This window comes from Schistocerca americana, chromosome 8 (assembly GCF_021461395.2).
Source record: "Schistocerca americana isolate TAMUIC-IGC-003095 chromosome 8, iqSchAmer2.1, whole genome shotgun sequence".
In the NCBI taxonomy this organism is placed as follows: domain Eukaryota; kingdom Metazoa; phylum Arthropoda; class Insecta; order Orthoptera; family Acrididae; genus Schistocerca; species Schistocerca americana.
Genome location: NC_060126.1, coordinates 230903498 through 230916854, shown reverse-complemented (window position 1 = coordinate 230916854; position 13357 = coordinate 230903498). Strand labels below are relative to the sequence as shown.

At 45.7% G+C, this 13357-nt stretch overlaps 1 non-coding gene across 1 annotated transcript; it reads left to right on the top strand.

The window, feature by feature from the left end:
- The first annotated feature begins 3607 nt into the window (after positions 1-3607).
- Positions 3608-3682, top strand: Trnat-ugu. The gene has a single exon. It is a non-coding gene; the product is annotated as a tRNA-Thr (tRNA).
- The last annotated feature ends 9675 nt before the right edge of the window (positions 3683-13357 follow it).

Here is a 13357-nt window from a genome sequence, read left to right as displayed (position 1 = left end):
TGACAGTGGCCCACTGTTGGATTTTATGGAAACTTGAGTGCACAGGTACTTGTCGTCAAGGTTCCGGTCCACCGTGTTTGAGCAACTACAAAGGAGGGTCGCCATACTGGGCACCAAATACATCGTAACCACTTCACATCTACGACTGTCATTCGAGAACAAGTAATGGACAACCTGCAACATTGTATGACATCCCGCATCATGGGACGAAAACTAGGAGCAACTGGACTAGAGAATTGCCGTCCCATGTGCAGGCCGTTCTTAACTCGACAACACAAACGGCTGTGTTCGGAAGCAAGGACTGCTGAGGAATGGCGTCGCATTGTTTTCAACGAGGAATCGCGGTTCTGCTCGACCCCAGATGACCATCATCGGCGAGTATGGCGGCGACCTGGAGAGAGATCTCATTCTTCCTACGTTTTGGAGAGGCACAGCGGTGTTCTCCTGGGGGCGCGGTGTGGGGAGGCGTCCAGTATGACTCCGGGTCCCTGTTGGTGGTGACTACGAGATGCCTGACGGCACAATGGTACGTCACAGTCATCATGCGTCCTCACGTGTTACCTCATATGCAACACTATCGTAGTCCCTGTTTCAACAGGACTGTGGTCGCCCCCACATGGCACTTGTCTCTATGAAATGTCTGCGTGATGTTGATCCCAAATCTGTCCCAGAAAGGACATGAAACAGCTTGGACGTCAAGTCCGTCCCAGTGCCAGCACCGAGGATATCAAGCATCAGTTACAACACCTGTAGGCCAGATTGCCCCAGGAGAGGATATAATGGCTCTTTGAGAAGCCTTCCAACCCAATAAATGCACGCATCCAGACCTGAGAGAGTGCAACCTCATATAAGTGGGCTCATATTGACAAGTTCTTTGTAAATACGGGTAGAATTTTTAATCACAGAAATAACATCATATACCGGCGCACCCAGTAAAGTTTCATTTCATACCGCTCCCTTTATGGCTGCTGCATTTCTCTATGAGGCTATGTACACACCGCCGGAAAAAAATTAGTACACTCTTTGAGAGATTTCCAGTTCACAAACGGTTTATTGTTTCAACAGTGCATATAGAGTACACGAAATGATTACATTTACAGATCAATAGTACAAGCGGTTCTGAGGTATCAGGTATCGACCCATGCTGAAACATCCATATTACTACGTGGTGGAGCCTCCACAGATGGTAATGTAGGAACTAACTCCATCCAGTCGATAGTACAGATGGCGAATACTGTTCTGGTATACGCTATGCCACGCCCACTCGACTTGTTCACGTAGTTCTGTAAGAACTGTTCGCCGACGACTCGCACAAGTCACTTCTCGTCCCATCATATCCCACTCGCGCCCGACTGGAAACACGTCTGGTCATCGTGCTGGCCAGGGAAGTTGCCGCATGTCTTGCAGAGCACGTTGAGTTTCACACGCAGTGTGTGGGGGGGTATTTTCCTGTTGGAACGATACATCGCCTTCCTGCTGCAAGAAAGTCAAAAGAACGAGTCCAACGACATTGTACACGTTCCGAGAGCTGGTTAGCCTACCCTTCAGAAACACCAAAGGTGAACAACAGTTGTTGCATATCGCATCCCAGTCCATAAGGCCTGTGGTGGGGCCAGCTTACCTTGGACGAATGCACCCTACGAGACAGAGCTCACCATGTCTGTGCCGTACGCGCAAACGACTGTCACTTGCGTCAGGTGGAATTTGCTTTCATCGCTGAAGACCACGGAGCGCCATTCCACCTTCCAAGCGATCCTCTGACGGCACAAGTCGAGTTGTGCACGTCGATGCTATGACGTGAGTGGAAGACGGGATAGAGATGTGCGTGCCCACAGTCCCACAACTAATAACCGGTTCGCAATAATTCGCGTTGACACGTCTGGCCTCGCAAGACCACTTCCCTATGCGCATATGAACCATGGTATCTGTTCTTTCAGTCATGCCCGAAAGAACAGATAACATCTTTATATACACTCCTGGAAATTGAAATAAGAACACCGTGAATTCATTGTCCCAGGAAGGGGAAACTTTATTGACACATTCCTGGGGTCAGATACATCACATGATCACACTGACAGAACCACAGGCACATAGACACAGGCAACAGAGCATGCACAATGTCGGCACTAGTACAGTGTATATCCACCTTTCGCAGCAATGCAGGCTGCTATTCTCCCATGGAGACGATCGTAGGGATGCTGGATGTAGTCCTGTGGAACGGCTTGTCATGCCATTTCCACCTGGCGCCTCAGTTGGACCAGCGTTCGTGCTGGACGTGCAGACCGCGTGAGACGTCGCTTCATCCAGTCCCAAACATGCTCAATGGGGGACAGATCCGGAGATCTTGCTGGCCAGGGTAGTTGACTTACACCTTCTAGAGCACGTTGGGTGGCACGGGATACATGCGGACGTGCATTGTCCTGTTGGAACAGCAAGTTCCCTTGCCGGTCTAGGAATGGTAGAACGATGGGTTCGATTACGGTTTGGATGTACCGTGCACTATTCAGTGTCCCCTCGACGATCACCAGTGGTGTACGGCCAGTGTAGGAGATCGCTCCCCACACCATGATGCCGGGTGTTGGCCCTGTGTGCCTCGGTCGTATGCAGTCCTGATTGTGGCGCTCACCTGCACGGCGCCAAACACCCATACGACCATCATTGGCACCAAGGCAGAAGCGACTCCCATCGCTGAAGACGACACGTCTCCATTCGTCCCTCCATTCACGCCTGTCGCGACACCACTGGAGGCGGGCGGCACGATGTTGGGGCGTGAGCGGAAGACGGCCTAACGGTGTGCGGGACCGTAGCCCAGCTTCATGGAGACGGTTGCGAATGGTCCTCGCCGATACCCCAGAAGCAACAGTGTCCCTAATTTGCTGGGAAGTGGCGGTGCGGTCCCCTACGGCACTGCGTAGGATCCTACGGTCTTGGCGTGCATCCGTGCGTCGCTGCGGTCCGGTCCCAGGTCGACGGGCACGTGCACCTTGCGCCGACCACTGGCGACAACATCGATGTACTGTGGAGACCTCACGCCCCACGTGTTGAGCAATTCGGCGGTACGTCCACCCGGCCTCCCGCATGCCCACTATACGCCCTCGCTCAAAGTCCGTCAACTGCACATACGGTTCACGTCCACGCTGTCGCGGCATGCTACCAGTGTTAAAGACTGCGATGGAGCTCCGTATGCCACGGCAAACTGGCTGACACTGACGGCGGCGGTGCACAAATGCTGCGCAGCTAGCGCCATTCGACGGCCAACACCGCGGTTCCTGGTGTGTCCGCTGTGCCGTGCGTGTGATCATTGCTTGTACAGCCCTCTCGCAGTGTCCGGAGCAAGTATGGTGGGTCTGACACACCGGTGTCAATGTGTTCTTTTTTCCATTTCCAGGAGTGTAGTTAAGGCTAACCGTCCATTGAACTTCTTCTTCTGTGCTGGTTACACACGCGTTGCCCGAACTCTTACGGGACTCGGTAAGATTGTCTGCCGCGAGTAATGAGTGTAATGGGGAGGGGCACTACGAATGTAGTGAGTGAACATTAAGTTGTGAATGTGGGTCTCACAGGGAGCGTGCAAAGGATAAATCCCTGCAGTCGCACTACTATCTGTGCCCTCGGTGGCTCAGATGGATAGAGCATCTGCCATGTAAGCAGAAGATCCCGGGTTCGAGTCCCGGTCGAGGCACACATTTTCAGCTGTCCCCGTTGATGTACATCAGCACCTGTCGACGGGTTGGGGTCTTGATTTAATTATCATTTCATTATTATCTGTGCTGTCGTAGCCGTACGATCTACCACTGCTGCCCTTACAAGCCGACGATCCTGGCTGGCGTCTGTGCTGCATGGGCGTCCAGAGCCTCCTCTACGGGTGTGAGAATGTTCACGTGACCACTGAAACCAGCATCGTAATAAAACTGACGCAGCGCGTCCAACTCGTGTGGCAGTTCTCCGAAAGGACCATCGCGCCACTCAGAAGGCCACAATTTTACCCCTTCCAAACTCGCTCAGTTGGCTGTAGGGAACACTAGTGCGTCTCCGCGGCATAGTTGGCTGCTTCACAAGTATGCAGCACACTGTGCCTTCTGGCTGTGGGCATTCCCTATTAAAGGATACACATAGACGGCCCTCTGTTAGCTATGCCACTGCGCTACCTTTTGGCGAACGAGATTGAAACCATTATCACTACATCTGCTCCCTCCCAGGTGGCACAGGCTGTCGTCATATTGAAACCGACGTCTTTCCACGTGTACTTTTTTTCCCGGCAGTTTACATACAGGCTGGACTTTGCTCAACTGCATTCTTCTGTGAAATTTCCGGTGGTACTAGTGTACCCGCAGACGCATTAGGAATAATAAAGATAGAACCTACGAAAACTTAGATGACACCAGCAGTATTTGATCTTATCGGCAACAGGAACAAACTAAAAGAAAAGAGCACTGATCAATATAAAGCAATCAACAACCATCTGACAACAATGTGCCGCTTAGCGAAAAAAATTGACGGGCAAAAATCAGCAAAGCATTTCAAGATTATTTCCAATCTGGGAATCAGGATGAAGATTACTTCAACAATAAGCTGTTGCAGCACAGGCAGAGAACGACGAGTAAGACAGCGAGAGATTAAAATGCGAAGCTGCTGTTTGATATAGAAGATGTAAATGACATATGTAAAGGGTATACTGAAGTCCTGTACAGTGCTGCTGAAACTGGAGGGATAGAAGAGAAGATTAGAAATGAAAAACTAATTGATGAAAACAATAGAGCAGCACCGATAGCAAAAGGTTGTTGTTCCTCGGAAGAAACAGGTTAAAATCAGACAAAGCAACGGTCATTGATGACATCTCCGCAGAGTTCCTAGAAAATAATGGTGACAATATCATATTGTGGTATCTAAACGTTATGAAAAAGGTATCACACCACCTGACTCTACAAAAAGTAGACATACTGCGTGATCCAAGAGGCCAAATGTAAAGGACGGCACAAATTATAACACATTAACCTTTCTGTCACATACATCAAAAATTTATTGTCAGTGGTAAAGAATTAAAAACAATTAGATTCGAACCTATACAATGGCCAATTTTGCTTCAGATGATGGAAAGGAACGATGCAAGCAATATTTTCCACTGCATCAAATTTTGGAAATAAAACTGGAGGTAAACAGAAAAAACGGGTGTAGCATCTATTGACTCAGACGGTTGATTGGAAGTTATTAATTAACGCAATGCGAAAAGTAGGACGTGACTGGTAGGACAGGCGAATAATTTTGATTGTATATAGGAGTCAATGTGCTGAACCGAATATTAATGATAGCAAGAAATTAGCAAAAATTAGAAGGAAACCGGGATGCCATTTATCACCTTATTTATTTAATATTTTCAACGAGGAGGCAATAATACCAATGAAAGAAAGATTACTAAAATCAGAATTAATGGTATGCATATTCATTGCTTGAGATCTGCATGTGACACTGGAACAGTGGCAGGCTCGGAGAAAGAAGTAAATAAACTGCGTAAGGTCTTACATAGAGAGATCGCAAAACCAAAAATAAATATCAACAAGACAAAAATCACGGTTATAGACAGGAAATGGGGTGGAAGTAAGACTGTAGGCAGTGAGCAACTCGAGGAAGTAACCGAATTTCCCTATTTCGGTAGCTATATGAAGAAAAACAATAGAGAAGAATAATACTGATTAAAAAAAATTTCTACTGAACAAGCACATCATTTTCCACACTGAGAAAGGATCTGTAACGGCCTGTGTGGATTCCACCGACTTACGGATGTGAAACCTGGACATTAGCAAAGCAGGAGAAAGCTCGTCTCGAATTAGTTCTTGGAGGAGATTTACAAGGATTAGCTGGACTAATAAAAACACAAATAAGGTGGTTCTACAGGAAACAGAAGAGGAGAAAGATCTACTGAAAGTTATAGACCAACGCAAAGAAAAAGTCATTGGTCACTTAATTAGAAATGATAATCTTTTACAAAACATTTCAGAAGGCAAGATCATGGGGAAGAAAACCAGGGACAATCGAGAACATCCTATTTAAAAACTACGATCAGTGAGATGGGATGTTCTTCATACACGGAGACGAAGAAGAAGCTGTGGCCGCAGAGACAAGGCTTAGCCTTTTTGGTAGAAGAAGAGTAGTGTATACTACATTTGCTCCCTTACAGTTGGTTCTTCTGTATAGCTTTTTTGACCTTTTCTTTGTATGTTGTTATTTATTTACGCATTTATTTCACCTGGTAAGATGACATCAGGCTCTTTGTTAGTTCTAACTAGGCATCCTTAGTGACATAACAGTATGCATATTATATGAGTTGATAGTGATAATAATAATAATAACTGAATCTGAGCAGTGCACCGTGCTCAGAGACATCGTTGTAGCCAGTTACCATGATTTTCAAACCACTTGCAATGAGATGAAGGCCTAACGCACGGACCTGGCAGATGAGATAAGCGCTTTGTGGAAACGAAAGTATATACTCATCATACCAGCGGTGTTTTCCCAAACGGACTGTGGAGGACCTAAATCTAAAACTGCATCTTTCGCTCTGTTGGCAACTGCAGAAGGCAGTTATACTGAACACGTGCAGTATGGTTCGTGGTATTCTTCGAAAAATGATCATAATTTGTTATTAAAACTGTTATCGTTATATTAGTACCATTTAAATAAGTGAACCAATGAATAATAACAACAATAATGATAAAAACAGTAGATAAAGTAATGAATATGCGGAATTTAAGAACTGTAAGTCTTTTTAGCTTATGTTAAACAATTTCACTTTCATTTATGTCGAATGTGAGAAAAGGCAATTATCATAAATGCATGGCAGGAGTAAGAAAGAATCAGATTTGTAGAAGAAGTTGACTGGTTAGAGGAAAAGAGAGAAATTGTTGGGTAAGATCAGCTGATTAGTAAAAAAAACTGACAAGGATTACAAAAACATGAATAGCGTTGACGACCTGACAGATATGCAGTTTCACCGGTGGACAGAAGGAAAACAGCTGGGATATGACAAGAGGGAAGCAATGCTGACGATGACATATAAAGCTGCGATCTCTTCTCGAATACAAAGTGGTTTTGGATAAGAGACAGTAGTTTGTTTCAGAGATGTATGGCGGAAATAGAGGAGGAGATGGAGACATATTTAGTGTCTAGGCAAAGGAACATCCAAGATGCTCGACGTGTGCGGTCTGGTATTGCTGTTATCGTATAAGGATGGGACTTTCATGTGTGAGGAGAGGCACTGGAGACACAGGGACTAAGAAACCGATGAAGAAAACAGAGCAAATTAAAATCATGTCATCTTTCCGGTCGTATGCAGCCTAAATAAGCGTATGAGGAGCTGACTTGACCAAACAAGCCAGTTACACAAGTATGTTATGTAAGGTTTCATGGGTAACTCAGACTTCACGCTGAACTACATCACAGTAGTGAACATTTGACACCACTCAAGACTAGAGTAATTTTTGTTTTACTTTAGGTGAAAATGTTTTTTGTAAACTTTTGGTTTGCATGTACGCAAGGGAAAAAAAGTTCAAATGTGTGTGAATTCCTAAGGGACCAAACTGCTGAGGTCATCGGTCCCTAGACTTACACGGTACTTAAACTAACTTAAACTAATTTATGCTAAAAACAGCACACACACCCATGCCCGAGAGAGGACTCGCACCTCCGGCAGGAGAGGCCGCGCAGTCCGTGACATCGCGCCTCAAATCGTACGGCCATTCCGCGCGGTTAGGCAAGGGAGATAGCTCCTGCATGCAATGACAATTTGTTCTTCTGAGTTAAGACGCTCATCCAAAATTACATCGAAATTCCTTACAGTTTTTTTTATATGGCAGTTGGATACCATAAGAAGTGTTGGAGGAACTCTCTAACTAAACTATCCGATCATCAACTTTCGATGATAAGAGGACGAGGTGATACTCCTCAGCTTTTATTTTAAGACCCAGGTCTTGTACCAACTGTGAAACTGACCAAACGTCGTGTTTCATACCAGATACAGCAACAGCAATGTTGAAACTTCCTGGCATATTAAAACTGTGTGCCGGACTGAGACTCGAACTCGGGACCTTTGCCTTTCGCGGGCAAGTGCTCTGCCGTCAGAGCCCTTGACCGCGCAAGGTTCAAAAATGGTTCAAATGGCTCTGAGCACTATGGGACTCAACTGCTGAGGTCATTAGTCCCCTAGAACTTAGAACTAGTTAAACCTAACTAACCTAAGGACATCACAAACATCCAAGCCCGAGGCAGGATTCGAACCTGCGACCGTAGCGGTCTTGCGGTTCCAGACTGCAGCGCCTTTAACCGCACGGCCACTTCGGCCGGCGCGCAAGGCAAAGGTCCCGAGTTCGAGTCTCGGTCCGGCACACAGTTTTCATCCGCCAGGAAGTTTCATATCAGCGCACACTTCGCTGCAGAGTGAAAATCTCATTCTGGAAACGGCAATGTTCTTAGCGCTGGTGCTGGGTTGTAAGTGTTCAAATGGCTCTGAGCACCATGGGACTTAACATCGGAGGTCATCAGTCCCCTAGAACTTTGAACCACTTAAACCTAACTAACCTAAGGACATCACACACATCCATGCCCGATGCAGGATTCGAACCTGCGACCGCAGCGGTCGCGCGGTTTCAGACTGAAGCGCCTAGAACCGCTCGGCCACTTCGCCCGGCGGCTGTAAGTGTGCCGCGGTTAACAACCAAAGCAGTTCCGCTATGAAATGAAGCGCCACTCCAGACCATCACTCCAGCTTGCCGGGCCATATAGCGGGCAATAGTCAGGTTGGTATCACACCGCCGTCCGTGGCGTTTCCACACACGTCTTCGATGGGCATCGGGAACCACTTCGAAGCAGAACTCATGACTGAAGACAATTCTACTCCAGTCAAAGAGATTCCATGCTGAATGTGCCGGTCATCACTGTAAACTGACCGTTTGGTACTCGGCACCAGTTGCACATCGGATTGATGGTTATGATGAATCTGGGGCTCTGAGTGCCTCTCTGACTATTGCTCTGTTCTCACGTTCTGTCTTCTCTCGAGGTCGACTGCTTCCTTCTCGACGCTGCTTTCGGCTGTGATTCACCCATTCCTGCCAACATCATCGAATAGTGGTACTGCTTCTATTCAAATGTGGGGTGATTCTCCGATTACTTCAACTGACTTCTTTGAGTCAAACGTCTCTCAGAGGCTGACATCTACGTATATTGTCCACCCTCGTGTCTCCGAGGCGTACTTGGTTTCCAGCTGCGTGCACAGAGTGAAATTCACGAAGACTTTATGTCCTGTTATCGACATGTTCGCTCTTTACTATCCTTGCCAGCTGTGCAGTGAAACTGGGTTGCAGCGTCACACAATCTTCCATCGGCTGCCAGAGTTTCTTTCTTCTTCCTTTCGCTTACGCCATAGTCCCGCAGCGATCGCAGGGTTGGCGTGTTTACAACGGATTTGGCAATGTTAGATTACGGGATGGCCGGATTCCCTTCCTGCCGCCACCCCGTACCCCCAAGGATGGAATCAGTGTACCCCAACTGTCTGCGTCTAGTGTAAAGCGTGAAATAGTGCGGACGTGTTTCAAATGTCAGCGACGCGTGTAACTGAGGCGGAACGTGGGGACCAGTCCAGTATTCACCTAGCAGGATGTGGAAAACCGCCTAAAAACCATATCCAGGCTGGCCGGCACACCGGCCCTCGTCGCTAATCCGCCGGGCGGAATCGATCCGGGGCCGGCGCGCCTACCCGAGTCCAGGAAGCAGCGCGTTAGCGCTCTCGGCTATCCTGGCAGGTATCGGCTACCAGAGTTTACGGTATTGTATTTTCTGTCGACACTTGTATGAACTATGGTCGCAGGTTCGAATCCTGCCTCGGGCATGGATGTGTGTGATGTCCTTAGGTTAGTTAGGTTTAAGTAGTTCTAAGTTCTAGGGGACTGATGACCGCAGATGTTAAGTCCCATAGTGCTCAGAGCCATTTGAACCATTTGAACTTGTATGAATATCAACATTTGACCAGTTTTCATAACTCCTTCGTGGCGCGTCGGTTTTCATGTATGTATGTGTTGTGTTGGTTGAAGAGCCAACACCGCGTTACTAGAGGAGGCCGAAATGCACGCGTTGTAGCTCACGCAGGCTGGCGTGAGGAGGGAAGAACTATACTGACGTGAGGTCTGGAACATGACAAGGAATTATAATTCAGAAAGCGGACGTTAGTAGTTTGATACTTAACTTTAATCCATTAATGATGAACGTTGCTCTTGAGGATACATGATTCACAATGTTATCTGTTCAGAATACTTATAGTAACTGAATATGGCGTATTGCTAGGTCGTAGCAAATGACGTAGCTGAAGGCTATGCTAAACTGTCGTCTCTGCAAATGAGAGCGTCTGTAGTCAGTGAACCATCGCTAGCAAAGTCGGCTGTACAAATGGGGCGAGTGCTAGGGAGTCTCTCTAGACTACTCCTGCCGTGTGGCGGAGCTCGGTCTGCAACCACTGATAGTGGTGACACGCGGGTCCGACGTATGCTAACGGACCGCGGCTGATTTAAAAACTACCACCTAGCAAGTGTGGTGTCTGGCGGTGACACCACAGTATGTGTGTATGTGTGTGTGTGTGTGTGTGTGTGTGTGTGTGTGTTTCTTGGGAGTGTAAGTCAGGGCATGCAAATTACCCAGACTATATTCAGTCAGTATTTCAGAATGAGAACTCTCAGTGACTTCGAACAAACTTTACACATAATTCAAACCTTTTCTAGCGTCTTCCCCCTCCCCACGCCACCGCCAGAGAAATTATGAAAGAGAAAGTCTGCTTGAGAACATCACTGTTTCAACAATGCACCGGAAGGTGATGACCACGTTGCAATATTGTATCGAGACGATGCTGCTGCTCCATTGATAACGCAGGAAGATTTCATAAGTTCCTCTGTTCCACCAGAGTTTCAAGCAGTACGACTTATAAATATAAAATAACCGGTAATTTGGTCCTAACAAACCTATCGTTTCTGGTTACTTAACAAATACCTGATACCAGCTACCCTAAACGAAAATCCAAAATACTCCGACCACCGACAACCAGGAAGGCTTCAGACCATCCCAGAGTGGAAATGCACTCGGAAATAAGTTTCGGGCTACCACGTAACTTTAATTTTACCAACGAAGACAAGCGTATTCATGCATTTTTCCGCCACATATAGCAACTAAAGCGCTTCTCAGCGAGACGCGGGAATGCTGAAACTTTGACTTCGTATTCGTTCATAGAAAACAACAACTAAGTCACAAGACCAGGGTGTATGAAATGTCAGCTCCTCATCAACAGAAAGGGCAGAAATTAATTTCTTTCTTAGTTCTCACCCTCTTTATTGTGTATTCGCCACACTATTAAATTAAGATTGTTGGCAGTCTGTCATTTCTTCTATCATGTCTTTTAAGAAAATTAAACTTTTAATCCGTTCTGTCTGAAGTGGACAGGAACAAGCGGTTAATGGAAAAGCTGTCACTCCACTTCGGAGAAGCGACTGTATCAAAGAGTTTGCCGTGATGGGGCATTGTTTTCATTCCCGAATTACTTACAGTTATCGTAAACAAATATGCTTTTCTTTATTACATATGCAATTTTTATTTGAAGTTATCTTGTTTTCGTGGAAAACACATTATACAGATAGCAGTGTTAACGATGTGCTAAATTAAGAAAATAAATTTAACTTACAATCTCTCCTTTCCTTCCACGAGCTACCTACGAAAATAAAAATTCAGCGTAAATGAGTTTAACGTTTTCATGAAATTGAAAAAAAAAAAAAAAAAACTTTCATCTAGCGTATACCTGGACATAGACGCTCTTTTTAATCTTCTGGAAAAAGGAACACAAGCGTGGCCCTTTGAACAATAAATACTCGCATATATATATAAATATTGGAAACTGTAATTTTCGTGTGACTTGTTATCTCACAGGCTTTTAATTAAAGGCTTGGAGCGGAGCGAGAAATATTCAGCACGCCTCTGGTTTTACTGAAACGTCAGCCCCAGACTTGGTCGCTGCCGTAACGAGCAGGAAACGGCTGGAAAAATAATTAATAACTTCAATACAGAAGGCAGGCCCCCGCGGTCGTTTATGATCTCGCCGGCAACGTTCCATTACATCGTCTGTTTCACCCTTAATTGCACATTAACTTCGCTGAATTAAGTAGGTGCGTACGGCGTAATTACCATGCGACGTGCATTTCTCTAAGACGCGTATTACGGCCTGATGACCTGGGCTTTGTTCTCAGTAACGCGGCCAGACAGGATCGTGTTTGGCCAGCAGGAGCCAGAGACGATATAATTTTGAGCGCCATTACAAGCGAGAATATTTCTTGATTTCATGCTAACGTGCAGAAAGGGCTAATATTATTAGAATAAAGTTCAGCTAGAGTGCAAAGATGATAAAAAAATTATGAATATATTCTTCATCCATTCAGCAGTTTCATTTTGACAGGCACTTGCTTTGTTTAATTTTAATGGGGTATATTTACTCTACAATAGTATCCAAGAACGTAAAATGAGGTTTGAATACACGTAAAAGTTCCTAGAAACATGTTCCTCGCATTATGACAATGGTCATTACTGCTTCTTTCTGGCATTTGATACAGCAGTAGAAGACGTTTCAAAAATGTGCCGAAATGCGTAGGCCTATTGCAGAGCGTTCCTGAAACATAAAGCTGAGGATAGGAACAAAAGCTGAAAGATGGTGTGGTGGATGCCTTGAGAAACGAACAAACGATAGGAACCTTTGTGCACTGTCGTATCATTTTCATTTCCGTCCAGTTTCTGTGTGTTAGTTCGCCTCATATTAACTCAATAATCCTTACCTGCTCAGTATCCGAAATATTCAACTTGCGGAAAGCTGTCCTTAACATTAGAACCCGAACGCCGCAACCAGCAGCAGAGTTGCGATATTCACTCGCCCACTCCCCGCAACACGTCTCTGAGGCATATTGTTGGGGGGGGGGGGGGGGGGAGGAGCAGTTTTAAGCTAGAGTGCGCCATTACATTTTATTACGAGGTTTTTTTTTAAGAAAAGGTAATTTTTTTCTTAAATTACCAACTGACAGAATGATGAAAGGGTGTTTAAAGAAGAGAAAATCAATATTACTAAACCACTAAAATGTTCACCCAAACACCTGATGGCTGTTGCAACTTGCCTAACTCCTGACTTTCAGGGGCAGCACAGATCGTTTTCCAGTTTTTCATATAGTTATTGGCCGAATTTAAAAATTTGCCGTCAAAATTTACCCATTAAGAAGTATAGCTTAAGTTAAAAGTGTAACGCAATAAAACAAATTTTAATGTTAAAACTGTGTTCATATCTTGAGGCAAC